General features: G+C 40.7%; 1 non-coding gene across 1 annotated transcript; it reads left to right on the forward strand.

The window, feature by feature from the left end:
• The first annotated feature begins 2,930 nt into the window (after window positions 1-2,930).
• LOC123841577 (U6 spliceosomal RNA) lies at window positions 2,931-3,038 on the forward strand. Its single transcript, XR_006790242.1, has one exon. It is a non-coding gene; the product is annotated as a U6 spliceosomal RNA (small nuclear RNA).
• Window positions 3,039-20,808: the final 17,770 nt, after the last annotated feature.

Genomic DNA, 20,808 nt, shown 5'->3' on the forward strand with positions numbered 1-20,808 from the left:
AACATAGGTGGTAAAATCTCACAGAGGAGGGAATTGCAGACAAGTGAACCGGGAAGGCTAGAAGCAATCCCCCATTAAGATGCTTGTTAACTCCCAAGGGAAGGGAGTTAGTGACTACAGGAAAGCTTTTGGAAAGCCACATCTGGGCGGCTGGCTGAAGTGCTGTGCAAAGATTTTGCCAGAGAATGGTACTGAAGAGACTGAGGGTGGACTTCAAGGTTCACCAGCACCCAAACCTCTGACTGAGGCTCCAGAAAGACCATAGCTTGGTAATGAAGGTAAACCCAAAAGGACCAACCCTAACAAAGCCTAAAACCAACCCTCGACAGGATTAAGGTGATTCGCCTGTACCGTCTGCCTTCCTTTTAGAAAAAAAGATGAAATAATCCAGAACTTCTAAAAGCTAATAACCAGTAAGCTAAAATAGGAGGAAAAAAATAGAATAATAAAAAAATGCTTGATTCTTCTCCCAAAAAAAGACAAAAAAGGAGAAATAAAGGACTAAAGAAGAAACATAACAAGATAGTAAATATAAACATTTCAATAATTACATTAAATGTTAATAGATTATTATTCCAGTTGAAAGACCAAAATTGCTTTTGGATTAAAAAAGCAAAATCCATGTGTTGTTTACTAGAGACTCAACTTAATTATAAAAACACAAAGTTTTTTTTTTTAAAGATTTTATTTATTTATTTGACAGAGAGAGACACAGTGAGAGAGGGAACACAAGCAGGGGGAGTGGGAGAGGGAGAAGCAGGCTTCCCACAGAGCAGGGAGCCCGATGTGGGGCTCGATCCCAGGACCCTGGGATCATGACCTGAGCCGAAGGCAGACGCTTAACGACTGAGCCACCCAAGCGCCCCAAACACAAAGTTTTAAAGAAAAAAAAAAGAAAAAAATGTGCCATGCAAACACTAACCAAAAGAAAGCTGGTATAGCTATATGTTAATATCAGACAACAAAAGCTTTGGGGGAAGAAATATTTCTAGAGATTGAAAAGGGACATTTCATAATGATAAAATGTCAGTTTACATAAAATAAAGCAGTCCTAAATTTGTATGCATCTACTAATTTATAATGTAGAAATAATTTGTGGGAAATGTAGCATAGTTCCTATATATATATATATATTAAGTTTTTATTTATTTATTCATGAGAGACAGAGAGAGAGAGAGAGGCAGAGGGAGAAGCAGGCTCCCAAGGAGCAGGGAGCCCGATGTGGGACTCGATCCCAGGACCCTGGGATCATGACCTGAGCCGAAGGCAGACGCTTAACCATCTGAGCCACCCAGGCACCCAGTTCCAATATATATTAAGCGAAGTTGACAGAACTAAAAGAAGACATAGATAAACTAACAATCTTTACAGGAGATTTTAGCACCTCTTTAAATAACCGATAAGACGAGCAGACAAAAAATCAGCAAGGATATAGAAAACCTGAACAACACAAATAACCAAATTGACATAATTGACATATACAGAACTTTATACTTAACAACTGCCACATACATGCTGTTTGTGAGAGCATATGGACACTTACCAACATGGGCCATCTGCTAGGCCATAAAGGAAGTCTCAAACAATTCCTAAGGAGTGAAATCATCCAAAATGTGTTCTTTGACCACAGTGGAATCAAACTAGAAATTAATAACAGGAAGATAACTAGACAACCTCCATGTGTTTGAAAATTAAGCAACACATTTTTTTTTTTTTAAAAAGAAGGTGTTGAACTAATTCTCTCTCTTTTTTTTTTTTTTTTAGATTTTATTTATTTTTTTGACAGAGAGAGATATAGCGAGAGCAGGAACACAAGCAGGGGGAGTGGGACAGGGAGAAGCAGGCTTCCCGCAGAGCAGGGAGCCCGATGTGGGACTCGATCCCAGGACCCTGGGATCATGACCTGAGCAGAAGGCAGACGCTTAACGACTGAGCCACCCAGGCGCCCAAGCAACACATTTTTAAATAGCTTCTAGGTCCAAGAAAACATGGCAGTGAAATTCTAAACTATCTTAAACTGAATGATAATGAAAATGTGACATATCAAGATGCCTGAGGTACAGATAAAGCAGGGCTCAAAGGGAAATTCATAGCTTTAAGTGTATATACTTGAGAAGAACAAAAATTGAAAGTCCACATGATTTTAGCTTCCATCTTAAGAAGCTAGAAAAAGAACAGCAACTTAAACTCAAGGAAATAGAAGCAAGGCAATAGTAAAACAAGAGTAGATATCTTTGAAACAGAAAACAAATATGCAATAAAGAAAGTCTACAAATTCTAAAAGGGACTTGAGGTGCCTACCTTTGTTTCTGAGTAAAGATTTGTTTTGGTGCTTTTTCTCACTCTGTTTACCTTTTATTTCCTTCTATTGTCTTATTGCACTAGCTAGAAGTTTCAGTATGTTGTTAATTAGGAGTGGTGAGAGAGGACATCTCGACTTTTTCCTGACCTTAAAAAAAGTATACAGTTTCTCACAATTAAGTAGGATGTTTGATGTAGGTTTTTGTAGATGCTTTTGTTTTTTTATCATGTTGAGAAAGTTTCTCTCTATTCCTAGTTTGTGGAGAGTTTTCATAATGAAGAGGTGTTAGATTTTGCCAAATGTTTTTTCTGCATCAGTCAATATAATCATGTGATTTTTTTCTTTAGTCTATTGATGTAGTGGATTACATTGGTTGATTTTCAAATGTTGAACTAGCTTTGCACTTCTGGAATAAATCCAACTTGGTTGTGGTATATAATTCTTTTTATATGTTGTTGGATTTGACTTGCTGATATTTTGTTGAGGATTTTTGCACCTATGTTCATGAGAGTTATTGGTCTGTAATTTTCTTTCTTGTAGTATTTTTATCTGGTTTCAGTATTAGGAGAATGCTGGCCTCATAGACAAGTTAGGAAGTAAAGTTTTGTTTTTAAAAGTTTTCTTGAGAGTGCTTGCCTCAGCAGCACACATACTAAGATTGGAATAATACAGAGAAGCATAGCATGACCCCTGCACAAGGATGACTTACAAAATTTGTAAGATGGATGGTGGTGATTGTTGCATAGTATGATGAATCTATTTAATACCACTGACTTGTACCCTTAAAAATGGACAAGACAGTACATTTTATGCTATGTGTATTTTGCTGCAATAAAAATTCCCTTGAGCTTGGCTTGTACTAAGTGGTGGTCTGTGTGAGACCTAGGCCTTAATTGAAGGATCCAGAATGATCTGGTGGAAGTGGAGCAGAAAACCAGGTAAAGACTCTGGAACCAAAGATTATAGGGAGTAGCTATGGTGGTTTGCTTCCCTGCTAAGCAAAAATCTAATTGGGAAGGTTATATACACAGTTATGAATATTAAATTAACAATAGAAGACAATATATGGGCCAAAAAACAACTCAGGGACTAAATGATGTAGGATTTGAGAAAGGGATGTTGCTAAGTCTTTTTCTTCTCTTAAACTAATGGTACTTTCTTTAGCTCTTGCCTCACCTATGTGGCTGAGGCGGGTTGTGGGGTGGGGGTGGGTATGGGACACACGGCCACAGTTACAGGAAAAGGTTCATCATTTTACACTCAGGGAAAAGGGATGACGGATTGAATTTCAAAAGCACATTATTCTATACAAGGTTGACAAAACATACCTTTGTAATGTGGAGACAGAGACAGGTAATCAAGTTAACATGTAGGCAAAATTATGTTGCAGGTAGAAACAGGAGCAAGGAATGGTCTAGACTTAGAAAGAACAGACACCTCAAGCCCGTAAGAGTTGTGGTTAAAGCTTCATTACTAGAACTGTCCCAGTTTGGCATTTGGGTCAAATATTAGTGCTACTGCTGAATTTTACTTTTACTAAATAGGATCCTTTTTTTTTTTATTTTTATTTTTTTTAAAGATTTTATTTATTTATTTGACAGAGAGAGACACAGCGAGAGAGGGAACACAAGCAGGGGGAGTGGGAGAGGGAGAAGCAGGCTCCCCGCAGAGCAGGGAGCCCGATACGGGACTCGATCCCAGGACCCCGGGATCATGACCTGAGCTGAAGGCAGTCGCCTAACCAACTGAGCCACCCAGGCGCCCCGGATCCTTTTTTTTTTTTAAAGATAAAAGAGTGTTTTATTTTTTTTTAAGGTTTTATTTATTTATTTGACAGAGAGAGAGACAGTACACAAGCAGGGGGAGTGGGAGAGGGAGAAGCAGGCTCCCTACTGAGCAGGGAGCCCCACCTGGGACTCAATCCCAGGACCCTGGGATCATGACCTGGGCCAAAGGCAGACGCTTAACCCACTGAGCCACCCAGGCACCCCAAAAGGGTGTTTTAAAGGCTTTCCTTCCCTGATATCTCAAAACACAATTAAATACAAATTAGTTATGTTTTTATGAAATATTCTTATTTTATAGACTATCGTCTATTTTAAGACACCACCAATTATAGTTCACTGTTAAAACACTATTTTTACTAAACAAACTGTTTTTAAGCCACATAATTTTGAAAGTCGTAAATATGAAAAATGTCCATCTTAGAGTCAAAGAAATTTTGTAGCCCAATTCCTCCTTCCTGACCCGTACAAGCCAAGTGCTGGCTGGACACATCCACTTCTGTGTCAACATCCCTGAAATTCAATCCATCACTCCGTCAATCCCTGCACCCAAATCTGCTTCTGTTTCTGTTGTCCATTTCTGCTTCCATTATCAAAACTTTACTCAAGTAAGAGACCTTGACTCCTCCTTACCCCCCATCCTCCACATTCAGTTAGTCTCCGGATTCTGCTCACTCTACCTCCTAAACCTGTTTTGGCCACATCCACTTCCCTGGATCCCGGCTGCCCCCACCCTTGTTCTCCCAGTCAGCCTCCCTCTCCTGCGGGATGGTAGCAACCTCCCAACTGACCTCCGCCTTCTCCCTGCAGCTCAGCAGTCTGCCGCAAATCTTTTTGTTGCCCAAGGCCCTTAGAATAAAACACCAAATCCTTATGATCCTTAGATAAAATACCAAATCCCAGGCCCTTTCTTCTCCAGCATCACCTCACTCCACTTGTTTCTCTGCTCTAGAAACTCTGGCTTCTAGAGCCAATGCACGGACTTCTCTTAGTTCCTCAGGCAGTCATGGAAGGCTCTGCCCTGCTGGAGGTCTCCCTCCTCCCTTTAGTGTAGACCACATATGCATGGCCTCCAGGCTTTGGATAAAATGTCCCCTCCTCCCAGAGGCCTTCTCTGAGCCCCGGATGAGCCTTGGTCCCCTGCTCTATGCTCCTACCCCACAGTGTTCCTTCATCTTTGTAACACACAGCCCACTGGTGATCATTTGTCCAAACCCATCTTCCTCACTAGGAAGCAAGCTGTGTTCCTGCCCTGAGATTCACCCCTGGCACACAGTGAGCGCTCCTTAAATTCCGATAAGTGTATTAAAGAATCATGTCAGTAAAGAACAAATGTGATTAAAGAATAAACATTCACAGATATGCTGCCTGTGAGCATGGAGTCTAGAAAGTCGGCTGGGTTCATGTCCCAGCTTCCCCAGTTATTAGCAAGGGGACAAGCTCCTTAATCTTTTGGGGTCTTAGTTCTCCTTTTAGAAGTAGGTACAACAATGCTACATATGTCTTCTAAGTTGGGGCAGTTATGAGGACTGAATAAATTAGTGTGTGTGTGTGTAAAGCACTTAGGACATCGTCTGGCACATTGTCAGCACTCAAACAAGTATTTGTTATTATTATTAGCTCATTTTTCAGTCTTAACAACCTTAGGAGTAATGGCAGTTGGTAAATTTGGGGCCATATACAGTAAAAGTCTCCAGAATTTGAGGATGTGGTGGGGAGAAGTTTACCGTCTCGGCATGGAACTACCCAAAAAAGCCCCACATCAGCCCTCTGCTGAAGCGGCCCTTCCTTCAGCGACAGATGGACTGCATGGAAGCTGATTCAGAAAAAGCTTGGGACCCATCCAAATCAACCGAGGTCACAGATACGTTTTCGGGCCCAGACTCCAAGATTAAAGGAGATAATGCACATAAGAGCACTTAGAAAATCATCAAGTACGATATAAACATTTGTGGTTGTGATTACTGTTATTAGTAGTAGAGTAATTCTATTATGCAATCGATGGTATTGCAATCTGACTGTCTGAAACAACCCAATGGCTCATAATCACACAAACTATTAGTAGGCAGAGACGCTGAAGAGCTGGGGAGGAATGGGGCACCTGGGTGGCTCAGTCGTTAAGCGTCTGCCTTCAGCTCAGGTCATGGTCCCAGGGTCCTGGGATTGAGCCCCACATCAGGCTCCCTGCTCTGCGGGAGGCCTGCTTCTCCCTCCCCCACTTCCCCTGCTTGTGTTCCCTCTCTTGCTGTGTCTCTCTCTGTCAAATAAATAAATAAAATCTTTAAAAAAAAAAAAAGAGCTGGGGAGGAAGAAATGAGTAATGTTTATCTGGCACAATCTAATCAAGAGGGATGCTCATATGACATGAGGGTGGTAAAGTTCACGGGACAAAGTTTCTCCTGACACCATGCAAATATTTTGGTTCTAATTGTCAATGTTTATCACGCATGTACTTTTCCTTGGATCAGCTTCGCAGGCACCAGGAAAGGGAACAACATGGAGACGAATCACTATAAAGTGAACAAATGAATAGTCATTCATCAAACACTTACTGAGCCCCTACACTCTGGCCGGCACCATAGAGTAGTAAGTAGTTCCTGCCCTCATGTTACAGTCCAGAGGGGAGACAGACAAACAAGTAATCACACAAATAAAACCACAACTACATCTTGTGCTAAGTGCTGCATTAGACTAGAGGAGTAAGAGAGGCTTTTCTGATACTTTACGTGAAACCATGAGTCAACCAGCTGATGGAATGAAGAGAAAGCTGTCAGGCAGAAGGCAGCAGAGTTTGGTGTGTTTGAGAATCAGAAGAGCCAATACAGATTGGAAAGGGTTTAAGGGAGAGAAGGACCACAAGGAATGACCTGCTGAAGGAAGCAGACCAGATCACAAAGGGCTGCAGAGGCCACTCAGAGATGATTTGGAGTTATTTTGGGTACAAAATATAAAGATAAGATGAGATATGATGACATTTGTGCTCTAAAAAGATCCTTCTGGTTGCTATGGAAAGAATGGGTTAGACGGAGAATTAAAGTAGAAACAGAGAGACCAGGTTGGAGAATTTTGCAATAATGTGGTCAAGGGCTAATGGTAATATGGACAAGAATGGTGGCCGTAGACAGAAGGGGACAGAGTTGTGATATGCTTAGGAACAGGATTACTAGACCTTGGTGATAGACTGGATGTGCAGGAGGGGCAGTTCCCAGATACCAGCCTGAGCAACTGGGTTGAAGAGGTGCCATCCATTCACTAAAATGAACAAGGATGAACAAGGGATAGATTAGATGTGGCTCTATGTGGGAATGTAGATGTTATGGAGTGAACAAGAGTACAGTTTGAATATATTACATTTGAGAAGCATGTGAGATCTCCCAGGGGGAATGTCAAGTGGCCATCTAGATTCATGGTCATGAAGCTTAGTAGAGAGATCCAGGCTGCTACAGACATCTGTTGGTCACTGGTGTGTAAAGACAAACAGTGCTTGGGAAGTAGAGAAATGACCTAGGAAGAAAATGTAGAAAGGAAGCAAAAAGAAACACCAGTCTCTTGTGAGCTACAATCTCAGGAGTCAGATTCTTACAACCCATCAACTCTGGGTGGGTTAATAAGATTGGGTTTCTAAACCAGAACAACTTCATTTCTTCATCCATGGTGACTCCAGTAAGATAACTAGCCTAAACCAGCAGCAGACCACTCCATCTGTGACCGCTGTATTCTAAAACAGCAGATTTTATTATTCCCATATTACAGAGGGGAAAATGAGACTATTAAAGTTTAAGTGATTTTGTTAAAATTACAGAAATCAGTGAGTGACAGACAGGACTGAGGCTAAAGTCAGGGCATGTAATTGCAGCCAAGAACTCTACCCACCCTTCAAGGATAGAGCCCCATGGTCATCACAAGCTTGTGAAGAAATAGGTAAGTTCATGATCCTGGTGGGAAGACCATAGAACAAAGAAAGCAAAATTAGGCAAAATTAAATATAAGCCTGTGGGAAGAAGAGATCATCATGAACTCAGGAAAGTAATAAAGGGTCTACAGGTTTGTGGACTGTGAAGGATAACAAAGAAGTAGGACAGGTGAAAGGCAGAGGGGAAGAGTCTCAGATTCAGGGACGCAATGAACCAAGATGCAGAATGCACTGGGGTGTAGAGAAGAGCTGATGGCAAATGGGCTTCATTCCTCAGGCCACCTCCTAGATGGGTGGTGGCCCAGTGCGGGGGGATTAACAAGACCCGTCGAGGGCAGCAGGCAAGGAAGTGGGGGCAGAGTGACCTTTCCCAGACTTGAGAGTCTGTGCGGGCGACTAGGAAAAAACATATTTGGATAAGCTAACGTCAGGTCAGATGATTTCTGCCTTGGAAAGCCAGGCCAGAAACATTGAATTTAGTTTCGTAGTCTATAAGGAGCCTGAAATCTAGAGGAAAAGTTAAGAGGCTTTTAGCTGGGAGTAAATCAACAGCTTCCCAAACTTTCCTTAGCAGAGAATCCTTTCTAAAAATGAACTCCTATTTGAAATCCCAGCGTATGAAGCAGAAAAAAATAGTGGCCTCCTTATTAGGACAATTTATTTTATAGCTTTAAACATATAACATACGCTTTTAATAAAGGCATCCAAAAGATAAAGGAGGCTGATTAAATGAACAGAGAAGTTTTTTTTGTTTTTTTTTTAAGATTTTACTTATTTATTTGAGATAGAGAATGAGACAGAGAGAGAGAGCATGAGAGGGGGAAGAATCAGAGGGAGAAACAGACTCCCTGCTGAGCAGGTAGCCCAATGCGGGACTCGATCCCAGGACTCTAGGATCATGACCTGAGCCAAAGGCAGTCGCTCAACCAACTGAGCCACCCAGGCGCCCCTGGCATCCCCATTCTTTATTTCACTTGGATTGCCCCCAAGAAGAGAAGCTAAGGGAGGGGAGGGGGGAGCAGGAGGACAGGAGGGGATACCAGGTATGAGATATTTAAGAGTCTCTGTAATTTGTTTAGTAACAGGCTTTTACAGATCAAGGGAGAAAACTCCATTTCATAATACAAACATATTCCATATCATATGCCTGATAGTTCAAGGAAATTTGCATGTGACAGGAAAGTTTAAAAGTGCTAATAATTCCCTTCTTTAGATTAAAGAAGGATCTTGTGGATCATTTATATTCTAGAAATTTCAAGACCATAAGAAGCAAAGAGACTGTTGGCCAATAAGGGGTCATTTACATGTAAACATATTTAGGGTCTGTCTTTTGATATTATCAGAGGTTTACTTGTTTTGTTTTTTATGTCTTGGACAGAAAAGAAATCTTTAGGAGTAGGAAAAACTATTTATGCTTATTGGGATATCAAACTGATATTCCATTTTTTAAAGTTACAGGATTAAAAATCTAGTTTTCCTCGAGTTCAAATTAGTAATCTTATTATGCAGATGAAGAATAATTCTCTCACTTTTTTTTTATTAATATTTGGTTAGCTCATGGTAAAGAAACTAAACAATCGATATCATATACAAACTTGGATAATTACAACCACTTAAACATTTTAAACTGCATTTATAAATTTTTTTTTTAAAGATTTATTTATTTATTTATTTGACAGAGAGAGAGAGAGCGAGAGCAGGAACACAAGCAGGGGGAGTGGGAGAGGGAGAAGCAGGCTTCCTGCCGAGCAGGGAGCCCGATGTGGGACTCGATCCCAGGACCCCGGGATCATGACCTGAGCCGAAGGCAGACGCTTAACGACTGAGCCACCCAGGCGCCCTGCATTTATAAATTTAACAGAGTCAATTTTTATTTTAAATGTTTTAAATGCCTGCAGAGCACATTTATAACCTAATGAGCAAAACCTTCCCCAAGTACTTAAATAACTCTTATAAATCTAATGCATTATATGTATACATATGGCTAATTAAATTCTCTTAAACATTCCAATTACTTGGAAAAAAGATGAGCGTTCATACTGATAGGAATGGGTTCTTGGGAAGGAGATGTGATAGAGGCAAGCCGACGGAAGGCCTTAGGGAGGTGCCAAAGGGCATTGGACTAAGAGGTTTGGAACACACGTTCTCTGAAATCCAGGCCACAGGAGTCCCCACCCCAACCTACTCCATCTCATCTGCTCTGAATATTTTGAAAAGGCTCCCTGATGCCTGGTGTTGCCCAAGTGTCCCCAAACTTCCCATGTCTTCACCGTACCCCTTTCTTACATCCTCCACCTACTTGTGAATAGTTGGCTGGAGTGCAGGGAAAAGCTGCTTCAACAGATGTGGAGGGACGGGCGCCTGGGTGGCTCAGTCGTTAAGCGTCTGCCTTGGGCTCAGGTCATGATCCCAGGGTCCTGGGATCGAGCCCCGCATCGGGCTCCCTGCTCGGCGGGAAGCCTGCTTCTCCCTCTGCCTCTCTCTCTCTCTCTCTGTCTCTCATGAATAAATAAATAAAATCTTAAAAAAAAAAATATATATATATATATATATAGGAACTATGCTACATTTCCCACAAATTATTTCTACATTATAAATTAGTAGATGCATACAAATTTAGGACTGCTTTATTTTATGTAAACTGACATTTTATCATTATGAAATGTCCCTTTTCAATCTCTAGAAATATTTCTTCCCCCAAAGCTTTTGTTGTCTGATATTAACATATAGCTATACCAGCTTTCTTTTGGTTAGTGTTTGCATGGCACATTTTTTTCTTTTTTTTTTCTTTAAAACTTTGTGTTTGGGGCGCTTGGGTGGCTCAGTCGTTAAGCGTCTGCCTTCGGCTCAGGTCATGATCCCAGGGTCCTGGGATCGAGTCCCACATCGGGCTCCCTGCTCGGCAGGAAGCCTGCTTCTCGCTCTCCCACTCCACCTGCTTGCGTTCCTGCTCTCGCTGTCTCTCTCTCTATCAAATAAATAAATAAAATCTTTAAAAAAAAAAAAAAAGAGATGTGGAGGGACGCCTGGGTGGCTCAATCGGTTAAGCGTCTCCCCCCGGCTCAGGTCATGATCCCTGGGTCTTGGGATTCAGACCCACATTGGGCTTCTTGCTCAGTGGGGAGCCTGCTTCTCCCTCTTCCTCTGCTCGTGCTCTCTCTCGCTCACTCTCTCTCATTCTCTCTCTCAAATAAAAAAAGAGAGAGATGTGGATTTGGTAGCAATCATCTCGTCTTCCTCATAAGCAACTCCCATGGAACAAATGTTTACGGAGTAGAGCACTAACGTTGGCGAGGGCCTCCATAGTCAGGGGACATAAAGGAAGGGATGCCTGAAAAAGAAATTATGGAATTGTATGTCTAACTATGTCTTAGACAAAATAATAAAGTCATAAAACTTACCTTTTGTACTTAGCACATATGAGAACCCAAGGGCTGGGTTTCTACTCCCCTTTTCCCTCAAATATATGTTTACTTATTTATTATCAAATACCTTAGAATAGGAATCTGGTGTCGAAAACCTACATTTGAATTTGACAGAATGTGGTGAGGGTTTAACTAATAGTCTAATATATACAGGCTCATTGCGGGGTTCTGGTAAAGATGTTTTCAAAGGGGTTTCTCTTCCTGAATGACACAAAAAATTCAATGAATCTTTTTTACTTATTTTAAAACCAGAGCTGCTGTATGCCCAGCACTGTGTGATGTACTGGGGAGGTAGTAGGAGAAATTGAGGTGATGTCCCTTTCCTCCAGGCTGTACAGTGTAGTTGAGGAGATGAAACTAAACCACATATAAGAATAACAACAACATAAGACCACATACAGGGGCACCTGAGTGGCTCAGTCATTAAGCATCTGCCTTTGGCTCAGGTCATGATCCTGGGATCCTGGGATGGAGCCCCGCATCGGGCTCCCTGCTCCGCGGGAAGCCTGTTTCTGTCTCTCCCACTCCCCCTGCTTGTGTTCCCTCTCTCACTGTGTCTCTGTCAAGTGGATAAATAAAATCTTAAAAAAAAAAAAAAGACCACATACAATCTGTAGATGGTGTGGAAAATGGAGAGGGAAAGTTTCTGAAAATGGTTGCAGAAGGCAGGTTGGACTTCACAGAGATGCAAAGACATTAGCTGACTCTCACAGAATGGGTAGAACTCATGCCCCAACCCAGACAGATTCCTCTGGGTACCTTGAAGGAAAGGCCCATTAGGGAACTATTGAAAATTATGGGTAAGCTGACCACATTTTCCATAAAAATATCAGAACACATGGTCCAACACATGGTCTAACAACAGGAAAGAATATTTTAAATTGGGGCTGTTCCAGAAAATCTACAACATATGGTTACTCAATTTATGGGCCAAGAAAATCCTAACTACAATAAAGGACTGAACTGACCAGCCCTAGATGGACAAGACATAGCCACTACCATCTGAGAAGCTCTGAACTCTTTCCTCACTGTCATCAGAGTTTATGTTCTCCACGGAGGTTTCTGTTCACCTTTTCAGAGTAAAGATCAGTGCCTCAACAATAAAAGACAAGATGGGGCACCTGGGTGGCTCAGTCAGTTAAACATCAGTTTTCGGCTCAGATCATGATCACAGGGTCCTGGGATCGAGCCCCGCATTAGGCTCCCTGCTCAGCCAGAAGCCTGCTTCTTCCTCTCTTCCCTGCTCATGCCCTCTCTCTTGCTATCTCTGTCTCTTTCTCTCAAATAAATAAAATATAAAAAAAAAATAAAGACAAGCTAAAGAATTTATATTCAGATTTCTTAAATTATGTTCTTTAATATTCTCTAAACTTACTTAGATAATTTTTATGCTAGGCAGGGTAGATGAATAATGAATATACAAATGTTTCTTCTACCTGGGACAATAAAATAAAATCCAATGAAAAGTTTCCTTCCGTATAAGAAAGAGAGGGCATCCATACCCTTTGAAGTCCCCAGGCTTGTAACCAGTGCCCTCATTCATACTGAGAAATATATTTTAAACTACCAAGATTATTGTCTATTTTTCTCATCTGATGTTTCACTGTTTTTCTCATCAATAGTTTGCTGTCTGAAATAAAATACATGCCAGAAGATTCCTTATCCAGTTTTGCAATTAAAAGTCTTAGTAATTATTGGAAAAGAAACCATTTTAAAGACTTGAACTCAAGTCTTGGCAGGTTAAAACATCTTCCATTTCACCTTTTAGCCCATCCCAGAGCTCAGAGATCACTTGCCAACTCATTCTCAATATTATCAAGGAAATGCACATTTTTCTCCTTTTATGGTTAGTGAATACATTGGCCAAGATGATGCAGTAATCATTGCTGAAAGAGAACAACAAAGCCACACATTTGAACATTTCCCTTGTTTCTAAAACAAAATCTTAAATATACCTTAAAATATATTTATTTCTGATCAAAGCAAAAAGACATGTTTTTAATGAGATTTCCTGGGCATTAGACTTGTTCTTTTTTTTTTTTTTCAATCTTCCATTATTACATTAGGCCTCAAAAAACTTGGGCACGTTTAAAGACCAAGCCCAACTTTCATTAGCAGAGTTGTTAAAAAGGGGGAAACACCTAAAGATACAAAACAGAAAGGGAATGTTCTGCAACCATTAAAATAAAAAAAAAATTTTTAGCCCTAACAAGGAATGCAATCTGACACATGCAACAACATGGATGAACCTTGAAGACATGCCAAGTGAGACAAGCCAGACACAAAGAGACAAATATTGTATGATTCCACTTACATAACGAGAAACCCAGTGTAGTCAAATTCATAGAGATGGGAAGCAGAATGGTGGTTGGCAGGGGCTGGAGTATGAGTGGAATAAGGAGTTATTTTTTGATGGATATAGAATTTCTGTTTTGGAAGATAAGAAGAGTACTGGAGATGGATGGTGGTGAAGGCTACATGACAGTGTGGACGGACACTTAACGACTGAGCCACCCAGGTGCCCCAAATGTCAATATATTTTAATATCATTTTACTATAATAATAATAGCTAAATTTCTTAAGTACTGGCCTAAGGATTAAAATCCTGACAACCGACATATTTTATATATGAATAAACTAGTCTCAGAGAAATCATTTGCCCTCTGTCACGAGCTGGTAAGCTGTAAATCTGGGATACTAATCACACCCCTCTGGCTTCAGGGTCCATACTTTAAAGTATCAGTCTAAAGCTAGGTTTTTTGGGATGCTTGGGTGGCTCAGTCGTTAAGCGTCTGCCTTTGGCTCAGGTCATGATCCCAGGGTTCTGGGATCGAGCCCCGCATCGGGCTCCCTGCTCGGCGGGAGGCCTGCTTCTCCCTCTCCCACTCCCCCTGCTTGTGTTCCTGCTCTTGCTCTCTCTCTCTCTGTGTCAAATAAACAAATAAAATCTTAAAAAATAATGATAATAAAGCTAGGTTTTTGGAAAACGGATGAACCTAGTGTAAGACCTACTATTTTCATGGGTAAGTCTCCTTGTTCAGTCTTTCATTTCTTCAGCACATACTATGTTTCAGGTAAAATGCCAAGTGCTGAAGATTAATAAAACTAACAGGACACGGTCTTACGGTCCAATAAAGAGAAAAGGAAGTAAAAGGTACACAAAGAAAGTGTGATAAAGAATACTGTGGGGACCACAAAGAGGAAGGGCTCAGTTTTACCTGGCATGGACCACTTTGCCTTTTTTTTCCCTTTGCATACTCTAAGAAACATTTCACTTTTTTTTTTTTTTTTTAAAGTAGACTTCATACCCAATGCAGGGCTTGAACTCACGACCCTGAGATCAAGAGTCATATGCTCTACCAACTGAGCCAGACAGGTGCCCCAAAACATTTCAACTCTTTAATTTCACTGGGATGATATGTAAATAGATTGTGCAACATAAAAAGGTAAAACAAGTATCAGAAGATACTTGAGGATACAAGATACTAGAGGACAGAAAACACTCTAGATGGTGTCCTTTCACTGTAAGGAAACCAGCTAGAAAGTCCAGGTTACAACATAGAGAAGAATAACTGCGATTGGGGGAAAAGGTAATAAGAAGACAAAGCAAGCAATAAGCAATATTTGCATACAAAAATAGTAGGATAAACTATAAAAGAATCCAAGGACACATGTTTCATTGTCAAGGATCCTACAATCTAGCAGAGAGACGACAGGCACAAATAAGAAACATTTTTTAAGAAATAATTCATAGGGGCAAATTAACATAATGTGAAAGTTATATAAGTATTAATCAGGGACCAGGCAAAAGAATAAAAACAGTCAGCTCCCAGAGGTTTGGGGTCCAATTTAGAAATCAAAGAGGGCTGATGTAGGTGAAGAGGAACAAGGGCATTGGAAACTGGGAAGAGCAACAACATAGCGTGGAAATTGGAAGAGACCCATAAGCCTTGCACATGAACTTCAGAGGAAGCAAACAGTGAGAGCGACTGTCTGTAGGTGATTATTCACAGATGACCTGGAGGAATTCAAAGAACACAACGTGCCTACAAGTTCATGGAAGAACATCAAAAAGTATACTTCTAAAGTTGTACGAATTTTAATTTTGCAAGTTATAGAAAGAGGAATCATGGCAGTGGTGTGGATCCAAATAGCCAAAGGCTGCACTTCAATTTGTTAGGAGGTCAAGTATTTACCTTATTAAAATGTAATTAACAAAGAGCTCAAATTTGTCATAGAGCACTCAACATGTGGGAAAGGGGTGAGAGAGCAAGATCCCACCAAACAGAAAGTCTGCTCTGCAAAGTCGAATAATAGCAGCTCTCGCCATATATATTGTATGTGTCACTGTGCACCAGACATGATTCTAAGGGCTCACTGAGGCTTCACTCATTTCCTCTGCATGATCCTGCAGGTGGTGGAAAGTGGTGCTGTTAACCCTCAGAGCACAGGCCCTTCACCACAAGGCGACACCAATTTTGTACTGCTTTTCAAATAATTATGTAAAATTCTGTCTGTTCCTGGAACAGAGGGGCAATGAGTTGTATGAATGCAATGTAACAAACATTATCCAACCGTGGTCTATCCGGCCTCAAGAATCTGTTTTAGTTTTATGAATTTAAAATGAATTTAATGAATTTACTTATAGCCTGCCACATGCCGTGAAGGATTTGCGAGCAAAACAAATACAGGTTTAGGAAGTAGATTGTGAATTAGGTGGACTCTACATATGGTACCATAAAAATTGTTCTGAATTTTGAGAACTGTTAAAAATGAGTCACAGAGAAGTAATTAGACTGGACAGAGTTCATTCTCCAGACCTCTGTTTGTTTACAGCTCTGGAGACTTAGAACCAGCCTAGCCCTTTTCGGGAATCATCGCATATGCTCATCTGGGAACTCAGCAGGTATCAATTCACAACCCAATCTGTTCCCTGAAAGATAATGAATGACTGTAATATCAGGCATCAAAGAATAAATATTCATTTTCTGACACTCTGAAGAGAAGATAAATTTAAAATGTCAGTTGCATTTCATCCTGACTGGATGAAAGTTTGTTTTATTCCTGTCAACCTGTTAAATAAAGAAGCCACAAAACATACAAAAGCACCGAAAAAGAAGACTGAATGCAGCAAGCATTGTAGTTCGGTGAACACAGCGCCACTCCCTTGAAATGACCAGCAGTGCTTAGAGTGCAACGTCTAGTCTTTGATCTCGGCCTATCCAGTCCTTCTTCTTGATGCCAGTGTTGTTTAATTGCTATGTTATGGGCTGAGCTTTGCCCCTTCCAAATTCACATGCTGAAGTTCTAACCACCAGTACCTGTGATCCCTCAGAAAGTGACTGTATTTGGAGATGGGGTCTCTCAAGAGGTAATCAAATTGAAAAGAGGTCATCAGGGTGGACAGTCATCCAATATGACTAGTGTCCTTATAAGAAGAGGAAATTCGGACACAGACACAGTTCTAATGATATGAAGACCCAAGGAGAAGAGGGCCATCTACAAGCTGAGGAGAGAGACCCAGGAATAAGCCAACCGCGCCAACATCTTCATCTCAGACTTCTGGCCTTCAGAACTGTGAGAAAATCAGTTCACATTTTTCTAAGCCACCCAGTCTGTGGTACTGTGTTATGGTGGTCCTAGCAAACTAATGCGCTGTACTTTCCCCTAGACCGTAAGCCTGATGAGGGCCGGCCTGGGTCAGCTCTACCCTCGCATTCCCAGGGCTTGGTGTGCAGTAGGTGCTTAATAAACATTATTGAATGAATAGCTGACTGCAGCTGGATGTCTTGGTCCATTTTACTGGAGTGCAGGGATATAACCGTTACCAAAATTATCAAAAGGAACTTTCTCCTTTTATTGAAAAATAACTTTATATTCATATTTTTGGAATGATGCGATCCATTCTGGAAACTAGAGAACAGTATAAAGAAGGAGGAAAAAAATCACTTAAAACCATGCCAATTAGAGAGGACCACTTTAACTTTTGACACTTGCTGGTCTTTTTTCTCTATACATACACATATTTTAACATAGTAGAATAATACTGTATCACCTACCATATGTCACATTTTCCCTACATTGTTAAAACTTCTCAATAAACATATCAAATGCTTATAAAATGTATCATATCATGTGTATTTTTCATAACTGAAGTCCTCATGATTAGACATTCAAGTGTTTCTAATTTTTGCTATCACTATTAGCACTGAAATGAGTATCTTTGTGTGAAGAAGATTTACTCCACTTTTCTGAATTCTTTAAAGGATGACATCCTAGCACTATATTACTGATTCACAAAGGTATGGCCATTTGAATCAATTGTTAGGGTCTTTGATACACATTCTTCTATTGCTTTGCGGAAAAGATGAGCCGATTGATACTCCTATCAGCAGTCCATGAGATTTCCCATCATACCTTAAGTATGATTTTTACAAATCTTGTTAATTTGATAAGCTAAAACGGCATCTGGGAATCATTTTCATTTTCATCCTTTGAATATTAATGAAGCTTTCCATTTTCCTTCATGCATTAACCACGTATAATCGTGCCTTTTGAATGGCCTAGGTGTGCCTTCTGAAAGGGGGCTTTTTAGGAAGTAGTTTCTAGCGAGGCCTCTATTACAATATTGCCTGCCTTTCAAAAGAGGCCTCTTCTTTTAAGTTAATGAGACAACATATCCTAAAACTGTCCCAGAATCTTATCACGAGCTGCTACACTATAATGAAGTCTTCACTATTCTAAATAGAAAGAGAAACTTGTTCCAATTTTTCACCTCTTACTGACCAAATCTTGATACATCAAGTGCATGTGGATATATTTAATTCACCTAAGTATGAAATCAGTTTTCACTTAAAAAAAAAATGGAACTTTTTTTTTAAAGATTTATTTATTTATTTGAGAGAGCGAAAATGAGAGAGAGAGCACATGAGAGGGGGGAGGGTCAGAGGGAGAAGCAGGCTCCTCGCTGAGCAGGGAGCCCGATGCGGGACTCGATCCTGGGACTCCAGGATCATGACCTGAGCCGAAGGCAGTTGCTTAACCAACTGAGCTACCCAGGCACCCCCAAAATGGAACTTTTATAAAGAAGGCAGAGAGTTTTCTATTTCCAATATAATTTTGGCGTAAATGCATCTATTTCTCAGCTGCGTTTATTAAATTCAGGACACAAAGGACATCAAAAACACCTATATTTTCCAACTGATTTATTCTACAATTCACACCCATAGTGAAACAAAATCTTGTGCCTTGAATAAACTTTAGAAGTCTTCTAATCAAATGCTTATATGTTCAGACAAGGAAAACTTGATCAGAAATGTTTGCTAAAGCAGTGGTTGGTGGCAGAGCTGTTTCAGGGAGAATGGTTATCGTTTGCAGCGAAATGCTGATGGTGCACAGCTCAGGGGGGCCTGTCAAGTATAGGGAAGTAAAGAAAGACCAGACAACTTTGAATTCCTCCATTTGCTTGCCTTCCACATCCCCACTTAGCTAATCTGTACCTATCCTTATGCTCTGTGTCCTGTGTCCCATGTCCTGTGTCTTTCCAAGGATGGCCCCTGCCCTTCCCTGCCTCATCCTCTCCCCTCGCACCTCCAGATGTCATCTGTCTCTTCCCTCTCTTATGTTGTCGTCCTTCCCTCTCCATCTGTTCTCAAACTAAAAATACATTCGACTTTCCTTTTCCTAAAGAAAGCTTCATTCTAGGCTTTCCTAGCTAACATTACCCTATTTGTCCCCTTTTCAAACTCCTTGAAATGTACACTTTGTTTTTCTTTTCCACCAATTTCCTACCCACACACGTATATTAAAGTAGTTGCTGCTCTGACTCTCCCCCACACCTCCACTTAGGTTTGCCTGTTCTTGAACTTCGCACAAATGGATGCATACAGTGTGTACTTTTTTGTGCCTGGCTCCTTTCATGCATTTATTCTTTTTTTATTTTTATTTTTTTAAGATTTTATTTATTTATTTGACAGAGAGAGACAAAGCAAGAGAAGGAACACAAGCAGGGGGAGTGGGAGAGGGAGAAGCAGGCTTCCCGCCAAGCAGTGAGCCCGATGTGGGACTCGATCCCAGGACCCTGAGATCATGACCCGAGCCGAAGGCAGACGCTTAACGACTGAGCCACCCAGGCGCCCTATTCTTCTTTTAAGTTATGGTAAAATATACATTACATAAAATTTACCATTCCACCCATTCTAAGTATACAGCTCTGTAGTATTGAGTACATTCACACTGTGCAGCCATCACCGCCACCCATCTCTAGAACGTCTTCAAACTGAAACGCTATACCCGTTCAATACTAACTCTCCATTCTCTCCTCCCTTCCCCTCCACTTCCCTCCCCTCCCCTCCCTTCCCTTCTCCTCCAGCCCCTGGCAACTGGTCATCTACTTTCTCTCTATGAATTTGCCTATTCTGGGTGCCTTATACAAGTGAATTCATTCATTATTTGCCCATTGATGTCTGGCTTATTTACTTAACATAATGTTTTCAAGGTTCACCCATGTCCTAGCATGTGTCAGAACCTCATTCCCTTCTAAGACTGAATGATGTTTCATTGCATCTGTGTACCACGTTTTGTTTATCTGCTCACCCATGGATGAGCAGAACCTTTAAGTGGTTTCCACTTTTTGGTCACTGTGAATAAGTGCTGTATGAACATCGGTGTACAAGTAACTACTTAAGGCCCTGCTTCAATTCTTCAGAGTATATACGCAGGAATGCATCATGTGACAACTCTGTTTAACTTATAGTTGCCACGCTATTTTCCACAGTGTCTACGCCATTTTATATTCCCACCAGCAATGCTTTTCTCCGTATCTTCACCAACACTTGAATTTGTTATCTTTTTCTTCCTTCCTCCCTCCTTCCTTCCTTTCTTTTTCTTTCTTTCATAATAGCCATTCTAAGTAACGCATTGTGGTTTTGATTTATGCATTTATTTTTAAAATGCTCTCTGTCCTTGGTTCCTGTCTTCATATTAGTTCTTTGTTCATTTTTCATTCTCCCTGGCTGACTCCTCTCTTGGCCTCTTCAATATGAGTTTCCCTGGTTCCTCCTGAGCTTCTCCTGCTTTCTTTGCATGCAGTCCCTGGAGAGTTCATTCACTCCCACACTTCCATGATGGGAGTATCCTACCCATGTTGGGAGCTCTTAAATCTGTATTTCTCCAAACAGGACCAATCTCTGAGCACCATATTGCCTTTAAATCATCATCTTTGGAAAATAAAAGAAATTTGGTTAAAAATATTGACTCAATGGTCTTTGCTGCTGGTGAATGAGATTAGGGAGTGAGGAAGAAAGGAAAGACTCACATTTTTAAAAATTGTGGTAAAAAAACACATAAAGTTTATCATAACCATTTTTTTAAAAAAAATAGATT

This window comes from Mirounga angustirostris, unplaced genomic scaffold, assembly GCF_029215605.1.
Source record: "Mirounga angustirostris isolate CCGP_5_RB_7025 unplaced genomic scaffold, mMirAng1.0.hap1 SCAF_3, whole genome shotgun sequence".
Taxonomy (NCBI): domain Eukaryota; kingdom Metazoa; phylum Chordata; class Mammalia; order Carnivora; family Phocidae; genus Mirounga; species Mirounga angustirostris.